The sequence below is a fragment of the Gopherus evgoodei genome, chromosome 3, assembly GCF_007399415.2.
Source record: "Gopherus evgoodei ecotype Sinaloan lineage chromosome 3, rGopEvg1_v1.p, whole genome shotgun sequence".
In the NCBI taxonomy this organism is placed as follows: Eukaryota; Metazoa; Chordata; order Testudines; family Testudinidae; genus Gopherus; species Gopherus evgoodei.
In genome coordinates, this window is record NC_044324.1 from 47420172 (window position 1) to 47440210 (window position 20039).

At 44.2% G+C, this 20039-nt stretch overlaps 1 pseudogene; it reads left to right on the forward strand.

Annotated features, from left to right (window-relative positions):
- On the forward strand, nt 1–9658 carry LOC115649366 (annotated as a pseudogene).
- Nucleotides 9659–20039: the final 10381 nt, after the last annotated feature.

A 20039-nucleotide genomic window follows, 5' to 3' on the forward strand; every position in this document is an offset into this window, starting at 1 on the left:
ATGAAGGAACCACGCTGTCAGATGAAGTTTCTGGAGCTGCGGATTGAGAAGCTGGTCGTTGTCCTGGGAGAACAGATCTGGTCTGTTGGGAAGAGTTCTTGGAGAACGGATGGACAAGAGCAGCCTGTAAGGGTACCATGTTTGTCTGGGCCAAGCTGGGGCAATAAGTACGACTCTGGCCTTGTCATCTCTGAACTTGCGTAGAACCCCGTGTATCAGTGGGATTGGCGGAAAAGCGTACATCAGGGATTGAGGAACGCATCCCTTAGGGAAGTGGTCCCTAGTCCCACTCTGGAGCAAAATAGATGGCATTTGCAGTTCTGAAATGTGGCAAACAGGTCTATCGATGGGGTATCCCAGTGGGAGAAGAGCTGTCAGAGTATCGTGGGATGCAATTCCCATTCATGTTCCTTGGAGAAGTGTTTGCTGAGTGTGTCGATGGTAGTGTTGTGGCACTCAGGCAGGTAAGAAGCAGTGATTTCTATGTGATGTTGTATGCACCAATTCCATAACCAGATGGCTTCTGTGAATAGGGAGTGTGATCGTGCTCCCCCTGCCTGTTGATGTAGAACATACATGCTATATTGTCCATGAGGATCCAAATGGATTTGTTCTTTATGATGGAGAGAAAGTGAAAGCAAGCGTACCTGACTGTTCTGAGATCTAGAAGATTTATGTGCAGACGCATCTCTGACCAGTGGCCCTGTGCCGTGTGGTCCCCTAGGTGTGCTACCCAACCTATCAGGGAAGCGTCTGTGGTGAGCATGAGAACTGGGGAGTGTGGATGGAAGGGGACACGTGTGCATAGGTTCTCTGGTTTTGTCCACCATTGTAGGGAGGCCAATACATTCACTGGAGGAGTTAGCGTCATGCAGAATCTGTGTCTGCTGGGTTTGTTGTTGGAGTTGAGCCAGCCCTGCATCTCATGTACAGCCTGGCATATTTGACCATGAAGATGGTGGCTGCCATGTGGTCAAGAAGCTGTAGACAGGTCCGTGCCTGTGTTCTAGGGCAAATGGAGTGCGCGCGTATGACATGGGTAATAGCGAGGAATCTGTGGTATGGGAGCAAGGCTTTGGTCCAAATTGAGTCCAGGTGAGTTCCGATGAACTCTATCTGCTGTGTGGGTATCAGGGTAGATTTTTGGAAGTTTATTTGCAAGCCTAGACTATGGAAGATGATAATATGCGTCACTTTGAATGTTTCGTCGTACGATCCGCCATTGATAAGGCAGTCGTCTAAGTAGGGGAAAAATATAATCCTATGTTTGCAGAGGTGGGCCATGACTACAGATAGAATCTTGGAGAATACTCTCAGCGCTATGGAGAGTCCGAATGGAAGTATTCTGTATTGAAAGTGGTGGTGCCCAAGTGTGAATCACAGGAAGTGTCTGTGTGCTGGATGAATGGATATGTGGAAATAGGCATCTTATTGTTCGAGGGCTGTGAACCAGTCCCCTTGTTCCAGCACAGGTATTTATTGTGCCCAGTAGGACCATCTTGAATTTCTGTACATGTAAAAATTTGTTTAGTCAGTGTAGGTCTAGTATAGGTCTCCATCCCTCACCTTTCCTTTGGGTAAGAAAGTAGTAGGAGTAGGACCCTTTTTCCCGATGTTGGATTGGTACGGGTTCCACTGCACCTAGCTGTAGAAGACGAGACACTTCTATGAAAAGTAGGTGCTCATGAGAGGGGTCGCAGAAAATCTCCTGAACCCCCTCTTGAAGATGTGGGCTATGAACCCTCCCTGGATTTACCAGCTCCTGGCTCTCCATCAGCCACAGATGAAGCCCTCATGCCTCTACCACCACAAAATATGGACGACTTTAAGCAATTTCAGGAACTTTTCAAGAGGGTGGCTCTCAGCCAGGATATTTCTTTGGAGGAAGTCCAGGAGACACAACAGACTCCTTAAAATCCTCTAACCCTCTGCACCCTCAAAGATCACACTACCCATAAACGAAGCCCTCCTAGAACCAGCTGGTATCCTCTGGCAGACCTCTGCCTCCATCCCACCATCATGCAAGAGCTCTGAACGTAAATATTATGTTTCCGCTAAGAACATAGATTTCTTATATTCCCACCCACAACCCAACACTCTTGTGGTGGATGCAGCAACATACAGAACAATATAGCCACAATACCGTCCCAATTGCAGGACAAGGACCTCAAACGCCTTGACCTCCTGGGCCATAAAGTTTATACCTTTTCCATTCTACAAATTATTCTGCTCTCCTCACAAGCTATGACTACGATAACTACAACAAGCTCTTTGATTTTGCCTCCCATATCCCGGATGACAGGAAAACGGACTTTAAGTCAGTCCTTGTTGAATGTCAATTGGAGTCCAGGATGGCACTACAGGCATCCCTGGACATGGTGAACACAGCAGGCAACACTATTGCAACTGCAGTGGTGATGCAGAGGTCTTCCTGGCTGTCTGCATCCGGTATCCCCAAAGATCTGCAGACCAAAGTGGAAGACCTTCCCTTTGACAAAGATAAACTTTTTTCTAAAATATCTGACAAAGTCCTTTACACTATGAAAGACTCTAGGGCCACACTGTGCACACTGAGCATATACCCGTCCCTCACCAGGACACAATGGTATCAACCTTATCAGAGGCCCCGCGCACAACAATATCACTGGCCCCAGCCCGGATTGTATGATATTGGGAGTAACTGCAACAGACCTCCTAGGCGCAGACAAAACCATGTGCAACCAGCTACCTCCGACCCATCAGGAAACAAACACCAATTCTGAAGTGCTGGTTGGGGTCTTCACAACCACCCCTTGACTCCACCGCCTATTTGCTATTTGGCCACTGCCCCCAGGTTTTCCACCATGTCTGGCAACAGGTCACCCAGGACCGCTGGGTCCTGGAAATAGTTCAGTCAGATTACATCCCTTTCATATCCTTCCCGCCTACCCTTCCCCTTTCCCCAACATGCAAAGTAGGGAAAGTGAGACTGGTTTTTGTGAGGTGTCATGCCTTGAGGCTCAAATATACCAACAACAATTAAATTATTTGGGAGTAATATTAGGACAAGAAGGATGGTCACCAGACAAGCACAGTGGAATTGCTCCAAACACTGCCAGCCACCACAGATATATCAACTTTAAGGTCTTTTCTAGGAATCACTAATTTTTTGAGGCACTTTATAGAGAATCATGCAGAAAAAGCTGCTCTACTATATAAACTACTGAAAAAAGGTAACATGTGAGTATGGGGACTGAATAGGAGAAAGTTCTAACTCAACTTAAGCAAGCATTAGCACAGGCCCCACACTAAGCCTATCCAAAAGTAGGATGGAACTTTTGTGCTTTAGTTTGCTACTATCAATACTGGAACAAGTGCAGTTCTCAGTCAAGACTATGGCCCAAGTCTTCGACCACTAGCATATGCTTCCTAAAGAGTAGTACAATGGTCCCAAACCTTTTCGTCTGGCGGGCGCCAGACGAAGGACCGTGGCAGCGGAGCATCCGCTGAAATGCCGTCGAATGTCTACGGCATTTCGGCGGCAACGCCTCTCGATGACGTCACTTGCGACCGACAAGCGACATCATAGAGAGGCGTCACCACTGAAATGCCGCAGAAATTCGGGGGTGATGCCTCTCGATGATGACGCTGCTGAAAAGCGTCGCGTCGCCCCCAAATTTCTGTGGCATTTCGGTGGCGACACCTCTTGATGATGATGCTTGCCGACAAGTGACGTCATCGAGAGGTGTTGCCACCGAAATGCCACAGAAATTCGGCAGCATTTCAGCGGATGCTCCACCGCCGGCCAGGACATGGGTGGCACCCGCGGGCACCGCATTGGGGACCCCTGGAGTTGTAGAACAAGGATTTACTGCTTGTGAAAAGGAGATTTTGGCATTAGTTTGTGCTCTGCAACATTGAGAATATCTAGTAGTATCTCCAGTGCTCCTAAAAACATCTCATTCAGCAGTAAAATATGTATTAATAGGTAAAATCAATGACGGTCATGTATCAAGTCCTAAATTATCCAAATGGACGTTAGCCCTGTTAAATAAAAATGTGACCGTGGAAAAGGTCTTAATTTTCCTCAGTCCCTTATGACCTTATAACTCATGGAGAACACCACAAATATCTTTTACCAGAAATTCATCCAGAAGTGTTACAAGAGATTTTTACCTGCTTTGATCCTGTATAAAGATTGCAGCACCCTGGACAGAGATACTGACAGTCAGGTGTGGGGGGCCCTATTTAACAAGAAAGCATTCGGACAAGATATGCTAGTAGACACAGGTGCCAATTTTTCTTTAATTAGCACTAGGAAAAAAGTTTATTTGGACCCCCAGTAGAAATAAAAAGATTGCAAGGATTTAATGATGCAGAGAGCAAAGTGCCATTTAGCCCTCCAATTCAGTTTGAGTTAGGAACAAAAGAAGCAATAGGACAATCCGGCTTAATGAATCTAGATGGCAATGGTATAATAGAAGCAGACACTGAGAAAAGTCCAAATTATGGAACATTTAGTAAATGGTGTTCTGGTAAATGCCCCCAGATAAAACAGACCCCTCAGAATAGCCAGTCACCACTGAACTAAGGTAGACATTGGCTGCCGGAAAAATCAAGTGGTCCAATTGGCCAACAGAAATGTTAAAGATTGCATGAAAGTGTAAGGAAGTCTGGGCTATGGATAAAACAGAATGTGGGAAAATAGGGGAAGAAGTTCTGATCACTGGACCTAATCCCCCCCAAAATATAAATACTCCGAAAAAGCATAATCTAGTCTAATAAAAACTATTTGGGGACTTTTGAATCAAGGAGTTATCATGGAGCAACAAAGTGTAAATAATGCAACTATCTGGCCTGTGCTGGAAGCAGATGGTAAGACCTGGGGGTTAACCATTGTTTTCAGGCCACTCAACAAAGTAATCCCAATGATTGCTCTAGTAGCAGCTAAATATCTAGAGGTAATAGCCTCTATAGCAGGAGGAGCTCAGTGGTTCCCAGCCCTGGACTTGGCAAATGCTTTTCTTTGCCGTATCTTTGCACCAAAATTCTTGGTACATATTTGCATTCATGTTCCAGGGAAAGCAGTATGTATTCAGTAGAACTCCACGAGGTTTCCATAATAGCCCATCTATTTGTCATATTCCTGTAATCAAAATGTGGGATGGAATACCCAGCAAGGATAATATTATTTCATATGTGGAATACATTCTCATTAGGACAAAAACTAGGGAAGAAAATATAGAAATATTAGATCAGGTTTTGCAAAAGATAAAAGTCAGTCCAGGAAAAGCTCAAATATGCCAACAGCAAGTAAATTATTTAGAAGTAATATTAGGAAAAGAAGAAAGGTCACCAGATAGGCAAAGGGTAGAATTACTATAGACATTACTTTCAGAGTGGTAGCCATGTTAGTCTGTATCAGCAAAAACAACAAGGAGTCCTTGTGGCACCTTAGAGACTAACAAATTTATTTGGGCATAAGCTTTTGTACGAGTCCCGATGGATATTACTTTAAGGTCTTTTCTAGGAATAACCAACTTTTCTAGAGATTTTATTGAAGATTATGCAGAAAAAGATGCTCTAATGTATAAAATTACTAAAGAAAGGTAATAATTGGGAATGGGAATTGAAACAGCAGAAAGATTTAACACAGTTAAAGCAAGCCTTAGCACAGGCTCCAGCCCTAGTTTATCCAAAAACAGGACAAGCTTTTGTGCTCCAGTTGGCCACTACTAGTATTGGAATGAGCGCAGTACTTAGTCAAGACCATAGCACAAGTCTTTGGCCAATGGCATATGCTTCCAAAATTCTAAATGAAGTAGAACAAAGATTGGCATTAGTCTGGGCTCTGAAATACTAAGAATATCTGGTGGGATTATCCCCAATGCTCCTTAAAACATCTCACTCACCAGCAAAGTCCATGCTAACAGGAAAAATCAATGATCGCCATGTACCTAGCCCTCGACTAGCCAAATGGATGTTAGCATTATTAAACAAAAATATAAGCATGAAAAAAGTCCCAGTTGTATCTTCAATCCCAGTGGCTTTATAACTGAAGAACATGAGTGTCCTCTAGCAAAAATCCCTCTAGAAGGACCTGTATTGTTCTGGAGTGGAGCAATATTAGGGAAAACAATAAAAAAAAGTAGATGTAATTTGGTTTGTGGATAGATCCAGTTATTATGAAGAGGGTAAACTTTACATCTGATGTGCTACAATTAGAATGTCTCATGACAGCCACAATCCTAATTTGACCCAGCGGCGTATTATCTCCTAGGCCAACAAGGCCTAAGCCTAGGGCGGCAAATTTAAAATAGCAGCCCAGCATTTTTGTAATCGCAGCATCGCGCACCGTGATTCTACCAATCATGATAGTGCGTATTGAAACCGCCAATGACAGCGCGACGGAGACGCCATTTAGTAAACAACATACTTGAGACTAGAGTCACAACAATCCTAAGCGTTAATTAACAATATGATCGGAAAGAAGAAATTAAGTTAAAAAAATACTATAAAGAAAGGGAAAATGAAATGATAGCAAAAATGCACAAAATTGATTCCTTTGTTGTATCAGTTAGTGCCGACAGTGAGACAGAAAAAAAAGCTGAAAGAAGTATTGAAGTAAAAAGTGAAAATAGTGGTGTTGATATTGAAAATATTGATGTGTATAAAGTACATATTAAAAGTAATGAAGAAATTCCGGCTGCGGTTAGTGTTGAAGAAAATGTTCCAAATACTAGCGTATCAGAGACTACCGGGAATCATGTTGCTCTGGATATCTTTGACAATACTGCAGAGATTTGCGAATTACATCAATCAGAAATTCAATCTGACATTGGAATATCTAATATAAGTGACGACCCAGCCCAATGGATATTGAATGATGCTACAATTGAGTATTTATCAACACATGGTATTAAACAAAATACCAATAGTGATTTTACTACCTCAAAAAACAACATACTGATAAAATGCGTGTTCTAACAAAAAATGTGTTTGAACGACATCTTTCAAACGGTGAAGTAAAGCCACAGCAATATCTTGTATATTCGGAGAGAAAAGGAGACGTGTTTTGTGCCCCATGTCAATTATTCGGAGGAATCTCTAGTCTGGCAATGAGTGGATACCATGACTGGAAAAACATATCAGCTTGACTACGTGAACATGAAAATTTGACTGAACATAAAACGTGTGTACTGATAATGGTGAGGAGAGGTGAAATATCCACAAGAATTGATATGAATTTAAAATTTCAAATGGAAGAAGACATTATGTATTGGAGAAATGTGTTGAAGAGGATTGTAGCAGTGATAAAGAAACTTTCCAGCAGAAGTTTAGAGGTAAGGTGGTGTGACAGACCCAAACCAGTGGGGTACAGGAGTCTGGTAGAGGGCAAATATACTGGTCACTGCATGAGTAGTTTTCTGTTCCCTGAGTGACCAGAGCAGGGGCTGCACTAGAGTAATCAAGAACCTGCTAGATCCAATTAAGGCAGACAGGCTGATTAGAACACCTGCAGCCAATCAAGGCAGGCTAATCAGGGCACCTGTGTTTAAAAAGGAGTTCACTCCAGTCAAGCCAGAGGGAGCCAGAGGAGAGGAAGTGCATGTGAGGAGCTGGGAGCAAGAGGCACAAGGTGCTGAGAGTGAGAGGGTGTGCTGCTGGAGGACTGAAGAGTACAAGTGTTATTAGACACCAGGAGGAAGGTCTTGTGGTGAGGATAAAGAAGGTGTTTGGAGGAGGCCATGGGGAAGTAGCCCAGGGAGTTGTAGCTGTCATGCAGCTGTTACAGGAGGCACTATAGACAGCTGCAATCCACAGGGCCCTGGGCTGGAACCTGGAGTAGAAGACGGGCCCGGGTTCCCCCCAAACCTCCCAACTCCTGATCAGACACAGGAGAAGTTGACCCAGACTGTGGGGAAGATCACTGAGGTTAGCAAATATGCGAATAAGCGCAGGACCCACCAAGATAGAGGAGGAACTTTGTCACAGTGGAAAAATTTGGATCACCTTATAATGGCAATTATATGATGACCCTTGAGCTTGTCACAGAATTCGACTCATTTTTAGCAAGTCACATTGCACGTTATGGAAATGAAGGTCGAGGTAACATATCTTATCTTTCATCCTATACATGTAATGAATTTATAACATTGATGGCTTCAAATGTGATTTCAAATATTATTAAAGAAGTAAAAGAAGCCAAATATTTCTCAGTAAATGTTGACTCAACTCCTGACATAACTCATGTTCATCAATCGGCTTTTATACTGAGATATGTAAACGATGGCATACCAGTAGAGAATTATGTTTGTTTTTTACCAAATACTGACCACAAATCAGAACAGTTAGCTGATGCTGTACTTTTAGCTTTGAATTGTTATGGATTAGATATCACAAACTGCCGTGGCCAGTCGTACGACAATGCCACTAACATGTCCGGTGTGTATAGCGGGTTGCAAGCAAGAATTAAGAATATAAATCCTTATGCTGTGTATGTGCCTTGCTCTGCGCATTCTTTAAATCTGGTTGGAGTATGTGCAGCAGAAAGTTGTCAAGAAGCACGTTCATTTTTCTCAACTGTCCAACATCTTTATTCATTTTTTTCTGCCTCTACTCACCGGTGGGAGATTTTACTATCTAATTTGAAGCCAGGCAGTAAAGTAATAAAAAGACTTCCTGAGACTCGCTGGTCATCTCGAGAGAAAGCTTGTCATAATCTGAGTGAAAACTAGAATGCTATAATTAAAGCCTTAAATACAATAAAGGAAGATGCTATTGAGAAACTTGTTACACGTAATGAAGCTGCAGGCCTGCAGCGAAAACTTGATCGACTTGAGGCAGCTTTTATGGCTGTATTTTGGGGCTCACTCTTGGAAAGATTTCATATAACTAGCCAAAAACTGCAAAATATTTATATGGATATACGGACAGTTGTAGAACTCTACAACTCACTAATGGGATACATTAACTCTATACAGGACTTGTTTGATATGTACGAAGAGAAAGCCAAAGAAAAATCTGAAATTGAAGACTACGAATTTGACATAAAGTGAAAAACAAAGCGTAAACTGCAAGCTGAGGAGACACGTGAAGTTGAAGTGGAAATGTGTGGTAGAGATAAATTTAAAGTAGATACCTTTTTAACAATACTAGACCTTGTATGTTCTGAATTGAAATGCAGAAGTAATGCGTATCAAGAAATTTATGGCAAATTTCAGTTTCTCTCTAACATTACCAATACTTTGTTACAGCAGATATAACAGTTCATGCTAAAAAATTACAGCTATGCTACCAAAGAGATTTAGAAGAATCATTCGTGAATGAGTGTCTACATTTTCGATCATATCTGGAAGGTGTTGAAATTCCTGAAAATGAAAAGAAGTCAATTCTAAGATATTGCAGCCTTCTTCAAAATCGAAACATTCATTCAGTATATCTAAATCTTGATATTGCCTTCTCAATGTTCATTTGCACACCTGCTACAAACAGTTCAGTGGAACGATCATTTTTGGCATTAAAAAGGGTGAAAAACTATTTGAGGGCTAATCTCAGTGAAGAAAAATTAAACTCCCTTTCTCTCCTGACAATTGAAAAGGATCTAACAACTTCTCTGGATTATACAGAATTAATTAACAAGTTTGTCACTCAAAGGTGTAGGCATAAACAAATGTAATTGCTTACTACTCAAATACTTTTATTTCTTTCATTGTATCTACTTAAAATAAAAAATAAATATTTGATATAAAACCGGACTCCCGTTTGAACGCGGCGTTTTGGATCCATGCACGGTCTCACACTATAACCGAAATCGCGCTATATAGATTAAAACTAAAAATGCTAAATGAAGTTCATATGGGGCCAGCTGCCAGGGGCAGCAATTATTTCAGGGCCTAGGGGCGGCAAAATCATTAATCCGCCACTGATTTGACCCAATAGCAAAATCAGAAGGGGAAACAATCGAATAAATTGACTTGGTAGGTCTGCAAAGAAGGGATCCTGAAATAAGGAAATTAGTGTCAAAAGAAAAATATCAGGGATGGAAAATCTAACGAAACGGAACAGCATTAATGTTAGCTATAAAGGCAGAAGATAATATATCTATATGCGTCATTCTAACTGAAATAAGAACAGAGATGATAGTCTTAACTCATAATACTGCTGGGCGTTTCGGCATATATAAAACTCTTAGCAGGCTACAAGTACCAGGATGGTGGCCAAACGTAAGAATAGATGTAGAATAATATGTAAACAATTACTTACCCTGTGCTGCTAACAATGCAGATATGAAAACAGTGAAAGGATCATTGGGATATCAAAGAACAGAAAGACTATGGGCGAGGTTTCAGATTGACTATATTGGTCCACTTGCAAAAACTGCCAGAGAAAACCAATATTGCCTGGTAATATCCTTTTACCAAATGGGTGGAAGCAATTTCCACAAGGACTAGCACAGTCTTAACCACAGCTCGAGTCTTGGTAGATCAGGTAAACATTAGATGGGGTATCTAATTCAGATCAAAGACCACACTTTATAAGAGAAATTATGAAGGGACTTTGCCAAGCTTTTGGTATTAAACAAAGCCTACTTATAGCAGAACATCCCCAAAACTCAGTACAAATGGAAAGAACAAATAGAAGAATAAAAATAGCCCTAAGAAAGGCAGTAAACCAGCTGGGTGAAGATTGCGGTCCAAAGCTTCCATTAATATTAATGGCCATTAGAGGAACAGTAGCTGCCCACAAAGAAACCCCATTTAAGGCTATGACAGGAAAGGACATGCAACTGCCTGAACAATGGTGATTAGCTGGAATACCCCTGGATGAATTACAACCCAGAGTACTAACAGACCAATGGATACAACAATTGTTACGGACACACACAAACAGGTAGCAGAAGCACTCAAAGCAAACATCAAACAGATGGATAAGAAAATGGAACCAATCTCACATTCACAGGAATGACAAATAAGTGATATAATCACATACAGGCATATTAAAGAAAGGTTCATGTGCTTAGCCCAATATGGACGGCACTAGTAAGAATTATAAAAAAGCTAGTTCTATAGTATATCCATTAGACATTCACCAAGGAAAGGGAAGAGTATTAAAATGGTTCCATTCATCTGAAATAAAAAGGTGGAAAAGAGACTTCACAGAATAAGTTGTAGAAATAATATTTATAGTAATTCTAATTTATATTTGATAGAAAAGAGTAAAAATATAGTAAGATACAGAAAGACAGAGTGTTACCCAGGGTTCTTTCAACCCAAAGTTTTTGGTAACTTTTACTCTATGCGAGGTGGTGTCAGGAAATAAATCAGGGTAGACACGGCCATCCGACCGATAGATGGCTGGCACAAATAGGACAACACAAGAGTACTTTCACTTAAAGCTAAACTTTACTTAGTCTCAAGCACTTACACATGTCTGCGACAGGTTAGTAAAAGACTCCCAACCCTCAATAATTACCAAAGCTGAGTGTGGCTCTTAAGTGGCACAGCAGCAGCTCATCTGCTGATAGGGAACACAAGATGCATCCAGAGGGAGAGTCCAGTCCTGAAGAGTCCCCCTACCTCAAACTTTTCCCCCTTATTTATAATACAATGACATCTCCCTTAAAGAAAACTTGTTAAGCACGCAGTTCAAATGGTCAAACAAGAGGCTTCCTTCTGATTATGGATTAACCAGGTATGAGTTTTTCCCAGAGTTTTCAGCCTTGAGTTGGAAGGAAAATTCCTTCCCTTGAGGTCCTGTCTCCATCTGAGGGATCCAGCAATCCTGTTGTGCTGCATCTGTCCCTGAAGGGGAGAAGACATCACCAAATCAAGCTGCTAGAAATGGTAGTGTCATTGTCATTTTGATCCTCGTATATAGATCCCTATTGATACAGCCAGCCATCTCACCTTGTTACCTGAGGAGTACTTGCCACCCCATCAATAAATCTTGTTGTACCTTTATCCTGTTTGAGTTCTATCTGGAAGCACAAATCCCCAGTCATAGATACGGGAAGGGAGGCGAACCTGAGACCAAGAATCCTGGCCTCCTGTTTCAGACAACAGTTCTGGCGATCGTGGCAGGACTCCTAATTGGTTTGTAATCCCCGCCCTGCTTTTTTAATTTTATTATTAATTAGGCACAGCTGTAAGTGTGACACCCATTGGTGTGGGGTGAGGTTGCTGGCTCCGCAGCATACTCGGAGCAGAGACTAGCGAGTGGGTGGAAATGTCAGCGGCATGGGCTGTTCATTCCCACAGTGAGCGATCTGTGTGCCAACCACAAGGAGTGTGGTTGTGTCCTGCTTGGCTACGGTCATTTTGAACTGAACAGCTGAATCACCATCCAGCAAGGCCCCGGCAACGCACCAGGATCAGGAAAGGAAGTAGGCCTACAGAGGGCAGGACATCTCCCATTGAGACCCCGGAGAGATCTGACTCTCCCACATTGGGAGAGGGACAGCATTGGACACTGTCCCAGGGGTCCATGTACCCCAATACACCAAGCAGGGGCTATGGAATGCTGAACTGCCGTACCGAGCAGCAGTAACAGCAATAAGCTGTAATAAGCTTTAAGGTCCTGGTAACTTGAACAACTCAGGTTAACCATGAGTAGTATGCAAACTTTAGGGACAACCAGATGGGAAGAGGAACAGAATAAAAATTCTTTGTTTTCCAGTGTCCATTATTTTGGAAAGAGCAAAAACCCATGGTCTGAAGGGTTTATTAAGGGGCGGGAAGCATTCAGCACATTATGCTGTAGATGGGAGGCTATGGCCAATGACAAACCAAAGCCTTCCAAAAAAGTAAATAAAAGAGCCCTGATCTATGAATTGTACTTAGCCAGTGTTGAGCTCTGTAAGAGCGGAGAGACATAGGTTGCCAAGATCAGTGACCTCCAATCCCAACTGCGAGCACAGGATCAAGAGATAGAAACACTAGGGTACAAATTAGAAGGGCTGGAGGCACAGATCACCACCTACGTGTCCCAGCTGGGGCGTCTGGAGCTCCAGATCCAAGATCTAACCACCTCACTAGTAAAAAGGGAAAAGGAAGCTCTCTCCCATCAGACCCACCATGTAGAATCCCAGGCAGCTATTAGGGAGCTTCTTAAAAGAACTGACCTCCAGGAAAGTAAACCCACTGACCACACAGAGTGTCAGCATGAGACAAGGAGGTTGAAAAAGAAGCTCAAAAAAAAATGGGGGCATCCTGAGAGCTGTCGGCAAGGTCCCTGTCTGCAGAGGGGAATCCTCTTGCAGTTATCACAACAGCAGCTCTCCACCATCAGAGGAGGAGTACATTAGAGCTCCTCTCAAGACAGTCCAACCAATGGCACTGCCAACTGCTCCCTCACAAGAAGCATGCGAGGAAGGGAGTCTTCCTATGGCCTCAGTGACCACTACTATGGTCAGCTTTGGTCCCGGTTTTGCCTGACCAGTAGAAACCAGGCAGGAACTGGAGGTGTGCACCCCCGATCAGGCCTATGCCCTGGGCCCTTTAATCAGAGAGACTGGTCTGGTCAGCTAAAGTCTGTGCCACCCTCATGTTATCAAAGAAGATGCAGCATCTCTGTATGACTGGGGAAGACTCTGGGGTCCTACCAACGTACTTGCAGGTAGCTGATGTCCCCTCTTGCCTGAAACTATACGAGGGTCTGTTAAAATTCTACTACCCCAGCCAAAATAAAATAGAGGACATTATTACTCTGAATGTCAATGGGCCAGACAACACCCCAAAAAGTATCTAAGTCGCAAAAATCTGTTACGCTGGTTGGCGGGTGCAGAGACATGCAACACCCCTTAGTTTGTGGAGGTGGCATTTCAAGGTCTAGCATCGACCATGCAAATTGCCCTGGGATCCCTAAACCCAGCTAACATTCCCCTAGGAGAGCTGAAGGAAAAAGTAAGGGTAGCGTATGAGCTCCAGAGGGAAGCCTTCCCTACTGCCCTTAAGAAACAGGTGTCTGTAATCACCAACAAAGGAAAGGAGTACATCAAAAATTCTCGCGCTAACCCGAGAAGTTCCCAGCATAAGGCAGAGAACCCCCAGTATAGCCCAAGAAGTTCTTCCTACTCCCAACAGCCCTGCAACACGAAAACCTAGCTCAGTGAAACATTCAAGGGAAACACTGTCTAGAGATGACACTAAGTCTTTCCATACTATGATATGGAGGCAGTTGCTTCAGTTTGAACATAAGGCGGATATTGATGGGCTTTCAACAGACAAGCTGCTGGCGAAGCTGGTTTGGCATAGAAAGAACTGCAGAAACCAACAAACGCTGGCATCTCCGAACCTTTTGTGACAGAGCCAAACCCCCCCTTTGCTCCCCCGTTAAAGTGCCAGTGAACCTAGATTACTGGGGACGGCCTACTACAATGGCTCTGTTTAAGGGTGGGTTTGGTTGCTTCAGTCAGCAAATGTTGGTTGACACTGGTGCTTCGGTCTCCATTTTGAGTTCTTGTGGAAACCCACGAGTCAGCCACATTATCAAACAAGGCGCTGGATGGTTATAGTGGCGGGAGTTGCTCTGTCCCATTTATGGTGTCCATATTATGCACTCTGATAGCAGTTACCATGAAGGTTACCTTTGCTATACAAATATTGCCTGACGAATAGGGGGTTTCAGGGATTGGTCTCCTAAAGAGATTAGGTATAGCTGTAGATCTCCCCAATAGACAACTGCTCATGGAAGGAGAGGGTAAACAACATGGTGTCGTTGCGGCTTCCCATAGAGTGTCTGCTTTAAAGGCCCCTGAAGAACATATTATACCTCAATTAGAGAACGATGTCAATTGTGTAGTTCAAAGACACCTCAGAGCATATGCGAATAACAAACTGCAATGCAGACGCATACATGAGGAAGTTCGGATAGATGGACCTGACCTAGGGCCTGTAAAATAATACAGATACCCAGCACAAGTTGCTGAGAGTTTTAAGGTGACAGTTGAAGTATTGGTGCAACAAAAGGTCTTAATCGAAGTAGAAAGTCGCTGCAACTCACCTATTTGGCCAGTGATGAAAGCCGACAAAAAAACATGGCATCTCACCGTTTACTATAGGGAGTTGAACCAGATGACTCCTCGATTGGCCCCAGTTGTGGCAAAGTTTAATGACATCATGGCTGGCATCACTGCAGGAGCCAAGTATTTCTCAGTAACTGGCTTGTCTAATGCCTTCTTCAGTATACTAGTGCACCAAGAATCCCAACATAAGTTTATTTCACCTTCGGGGGACGTCAACTGACTTTTACCCACGTTCCCCAGGGCCTGCACAATGCCCCAAGTATATGCCACCAATATGTCTCCAGGACGTGAAGAGGAATGTCAGACCAAGACCAGATATTGAGCTATGTGGACAACATCCCAATTGCCACAGTAGACTATGAAGAGAATTTGCGAATTCTAGAAAGAGTTTTCAAGAAAATCCACTCCACTGGCTTCCTGGTCAATCCGGTGAAAGCCCAGATGGTAAAGACTGAAGTAACGTATCTGGGCATCCATTTGTCCCCAAATGGGAAGCAGCCAGACAGGCAAGGAGTTGAGCTAATCTGTAAACTACCAGTACCCAGAGACGTCTCAGCATTGCAATCATTCTTGGGCCTCACAGGATTCTCTCGAGAATTTATAGAGGGCTATGCCACCATCTCCAGACCCTTCTATAAATTGCTCCAGAAAAGCCAAGAATGGAGGTAGGAAGATACTCAACAACAGGCATTCCACACCTTGAAGCAAGCATTGGCAAAGGCTCTGGCTTTAGCTTTTCCTAAGTCTGAGAATCCCTTTCACATGCAACTGGCTATCAATGGAGAAGGGATCAGTGTGGTATGACTACTGGACAAAGGCAACGGACTATGCCCAATCACCTACGGGTTAAGGGTCCTTACTCAGATGGAATGTACATTCAGCCTCTGTGAGGAGGTGATCCTGGTGCTGGTATGGGTGATCAGTCACTGAGACTATTTAATAGGGCGGCTCCAGTTGTCCTGAGAACAACACATACTCCAATTAAGTACATGGTGTTGGCAAAAATCAACGAAGGGAGAGTGTCATCCCCTTGACTAGTCAACTGGACTCTTAAGTTTAGTAAACCGGTACATCATGGTTCATAAGTCGCCCCAGTTCAGTATTCTTCCATATGCATTACTCTCAGAGGGTCAAGACCACGAGTGACCCTTTCCACCATCGACTCCAGCAATGGAGTCTCCCTTCTTGGTTGAGAATAACTTCATAAAGGTAAAAGAGATGGGGCTAACTGTGTGGGTTGTAGATGAAAAGGTTACTCACCTTGTGCAGTAACTGAGGTTCTTCAAGATGTATGTCCCTGTGGGTGCTCCACTTTAGGTGTTTGTGTGCCCCTGCGCTCATAGTCAGAGACTTTAGTAGCAGTGCCCAGTTGGGTCGCATATGTGTGATCCCTACCTCGCGCTACTGCAGGCAGGGCCGACGCTACCATTTAGGAGACCTAGGCAATGGCCTAGGGCGCCAGAATTGGGGGGGGCGCTATTTTGCCACGGGGACGGCACGCGGGTCCGGTGGACCTACCACAGTCATGCCGGCAGACAGTCCACTGCTAGAAAGGCTCCGGTGGAGCTGCCGCAGTCATTTCAGCAGACGGTGCGCTGGTCTAAAGGCTCCGTCGGACCTACCGCAGTCATGCCTGCAGCAGGTCCACCAGAGCCTTTAGACCAGCGGACCATCCACCGGCATGACTGCGGTAGATCCACCGGGGCCGCGGGGGGCGACAAAATGGCCATCCGCCTAGGGCATCAGAAATCCTGGCGCCGCTCCTGGCTGCAGGCAGTTAACCGATGCTGTGCAACCAACCCCCACTCAGTTCCTTCTCTACTGCAGAGATTAATAAGGAAACTCCGAAGTAGAGGGGAGGAAGAATGGTAGTGGAGCACCCACAGGGACACACATCTCGAAGAACTTCAGTTACTACAAGGTGAGTAACCTTCTCTTCTTCGCGTGCTGTCCCTGTGGGTGCTCCACTTTAGGTGACTTCAGAGCAGTGTCCTCTGATGAAAGGAGGAGCTTCGGAGTTGAAGTTGTGACCTCTGATAGTAGAGAGCATCCGAAGTTGGAATCAGATGTTGCTTGTTGCTCTCAGGCATAGTGCTGTCTAAAGGTATGGGCTGAGGCCCAGGCAGCAACTCTACAAACATCCATGACAGGTACATTGTGCAAGGAAGCCATGGAGACTGGTAAGGCTCTAATGGAATGTGAGTTGCATTAATGATAGCAGAGTTTTGTCCAATTATGGAGCTACGTGGAAAGTCTTTGTTTAGAGATGGTGCTCCTTTTGGAGAATTCAGCGATGGATAGAAACAGTCTGGGTGATTTATGGGATGGTTTAGTCCTGTCTATGTAAGAAGCCAATGCCCTCTGAACATCGAAATTATGGAGTATGTAATGTGTTCTGTCTGTGTGGGGTTTAGGAGTGTGGTCTGAGGGAGGCTTTATCCTCAAAGAAGACCATGTATGAGGTTCCACCATGAAAGCTCACAGTGCTCCTACATGTCTGACAGATGTCATTGCCACAAGAAATGCTACTTTCATAGAACGATGTAGCAGTGATTATGTCGTCCTCGGTTCACGTGGGGAAGAGGTGATGATCCGAAGGACCAGGTTCAGGTCCCATGGTGTAGTAGGCTCATGTAGTTCAGGATAGGCATTACTGACTCTTCTGAAGAAACATTGGGTCAGTGGATGGGTAAAGACAGGATGGCAATCTACCTTTGGGTGGAATGTTGTGATGGTAGGCAGATGGACTTTTATTGAGCTTATGGACAGGCCTGACCATTTGAGTTCAAATAGGTAACACAGTACAGAGGGTAATGTCCCTGGGATGGAAGTCATCCATTTTAGATGGCACCAGGCCTTAACTTGTCTCCCCTTCAAAGTGTATGGGCGACAGTTCATTTATATTCAATTGTGTAGATATATTTTGTACCTCCTCTGAACAGGTCAGCTCAAGTTCCTTGAGCCATGGAGGAGCCATGCTCTGATATGGAGTTTCTGTGGATGCAGGACACGGCCTGAGTCCTGGGACAGCTGGTGAGACAGAAGTGGGAGTGTGATTCATGGATGCACAGTCATGCTGAGGGGGTAAGGATACCATGGTTTGGCGAGACCACGCTAGTAGTATTACTGTGGCCCATCCGGCCTGATCTTGTGGATCAATGGGTCCAAGAGAGAGATAGGAGGGAAGGCATAGAGAAGGGGAGCATTCCACTCAAGGAGGAATGCATCGCCTAACGACTGCACACCAAGACCTGCACCGGAACAAACACAAGGTGTTTGGTATTTTGTGCAGTTAATAAAATGTCTACTGTGGGAAACTCCCAGTGTTGAAATACATGCAGAAGTACTGTTGTCGAGCTCCCTTTATGGTCCTGAGAAATCTGTCTGCTGAGGGTATCTGCTGTGGTGGTGTGGATATTGTGTCTGATGCACCATTGTCAGGGTTTTATGGCTTGCACACAGAGGTACTGTGAGTGTGCTTCCCCTTGTCTGTATATATAATACATACAAGCTAAGGCTTCAAATAGCCTTGTCCTTGATGAGTGGCAGGAATTGGGAGCAAGCATCACAGACAGCTTGTCGTTCCAATAGGTTTATATGTCAAAAGGATTCTGCAGGTGACCGGCAGCCCTGTTTAGAATGTGGGTGCAGGTGTGGTCCGCATCCCAGGAGTGAGGCATTTGTGGTCTGAATGAAGGATGCCCCCGTGCATATGTTGGTCCATTTTGCACACCAGAGAAGGGGGTCCTTTATTTTGCCTGATATCATTGGGTGCTTGCTTATGCTGTGCCTGAGTGGAACAAAGTTGATACGCACCCTTCCTTGTAGGCAAAGGATGTTTAATCTGGTGTGTCTGACGGCAAATGTTGTAGCTGCCATGTGGTCAAGGAGTTGGGGGCAAATCCTGGCAGATACCTGTGGGCTATTTCACACACTGAGTATGAGACTGGTGAGAGTGAAAGAATGTTGTCTCAGTAGGGAGGCTATAGTCTCGATAGAGTTGAGGTGGGCCTCAATGAAGTCCAGCTCTTGCACTGTTGTTGGAGTGGGCTGGTTGGTATTTATTAGGAAGCCCAGATTCATGAAGAGGGATACCACCTCTTCGGTGGCTTGCAATGCTGCTGCTGGATTGACACTTATAGCAGGCAGTTGCTTATAGTTTATAGTGTGACCATCTTGAATCATTGTGTTTCTGACGAACTTGTTGAATTACTGGAGGTCAAGCATTCGTCTCCATCTACTGGAGTTCTTGTTAGGGGAAGTTGATAGTTGGGATGCTGAAACTTGAGAAGTAGATTGTTGTCCCCTCGGGGCCTGTGTCTGCAACCCTGTGAGTCAAATTGCCGCTGTTGTTGTGAATACATTGGCCAGTGATATCACTGGAATGTAAAGAAATTCCTCTGTTTCCTCTTTGGTTTGAGGTTATAGGTTCCCAGGGATCGGAGAGTTGCTCGTGAGTCTGTGAGTGAGTGGAGTCAGTCGTCTGTCTTTATGGTGAATAATTTAGTCTGGTAAGTCTTCCAACGTGAATTGCACCTCTTCGGGGAAGCCAGAAAGATAGAGTCATGAGGCCCTTCTCACTGCAACCACCATCGACACAGATGTTGCAGCCCTGTCCTCAGAATCAAGTGCTGTGAATTGTTCTCCCTTGTCTTTGGCAATAAAATTAATTAATTAGGACATTTTTGTGTAGTTTGTATAGTTGTATTTTGTTAATAATGTTGCACAGTTGGCTATGAGGAAGTGAGGGGTAGCCAAGGAGTAAGTCTTATTGCCAAAACGGATCAAGTCTTCTCCAGTCCTTATCATGAGTGGTGTTTCAGAGCTGTTGTTGCATGCCACGTCGCTGGACTGCATTTATCACTAAGAAATTAGACGATGGATGCGAAGTCCACTCCCTTTGTTGGTACACACCTCATGTCGGACCTTCCACCTGCTGGAGAGACAGTCGCTGGGGTCCATAACCCTTCCCTTCATGTGAAGGGCAATTTTTTTTTTTAACAAAGCGGATGTGGCAAAAAATCCACTAGCCCAT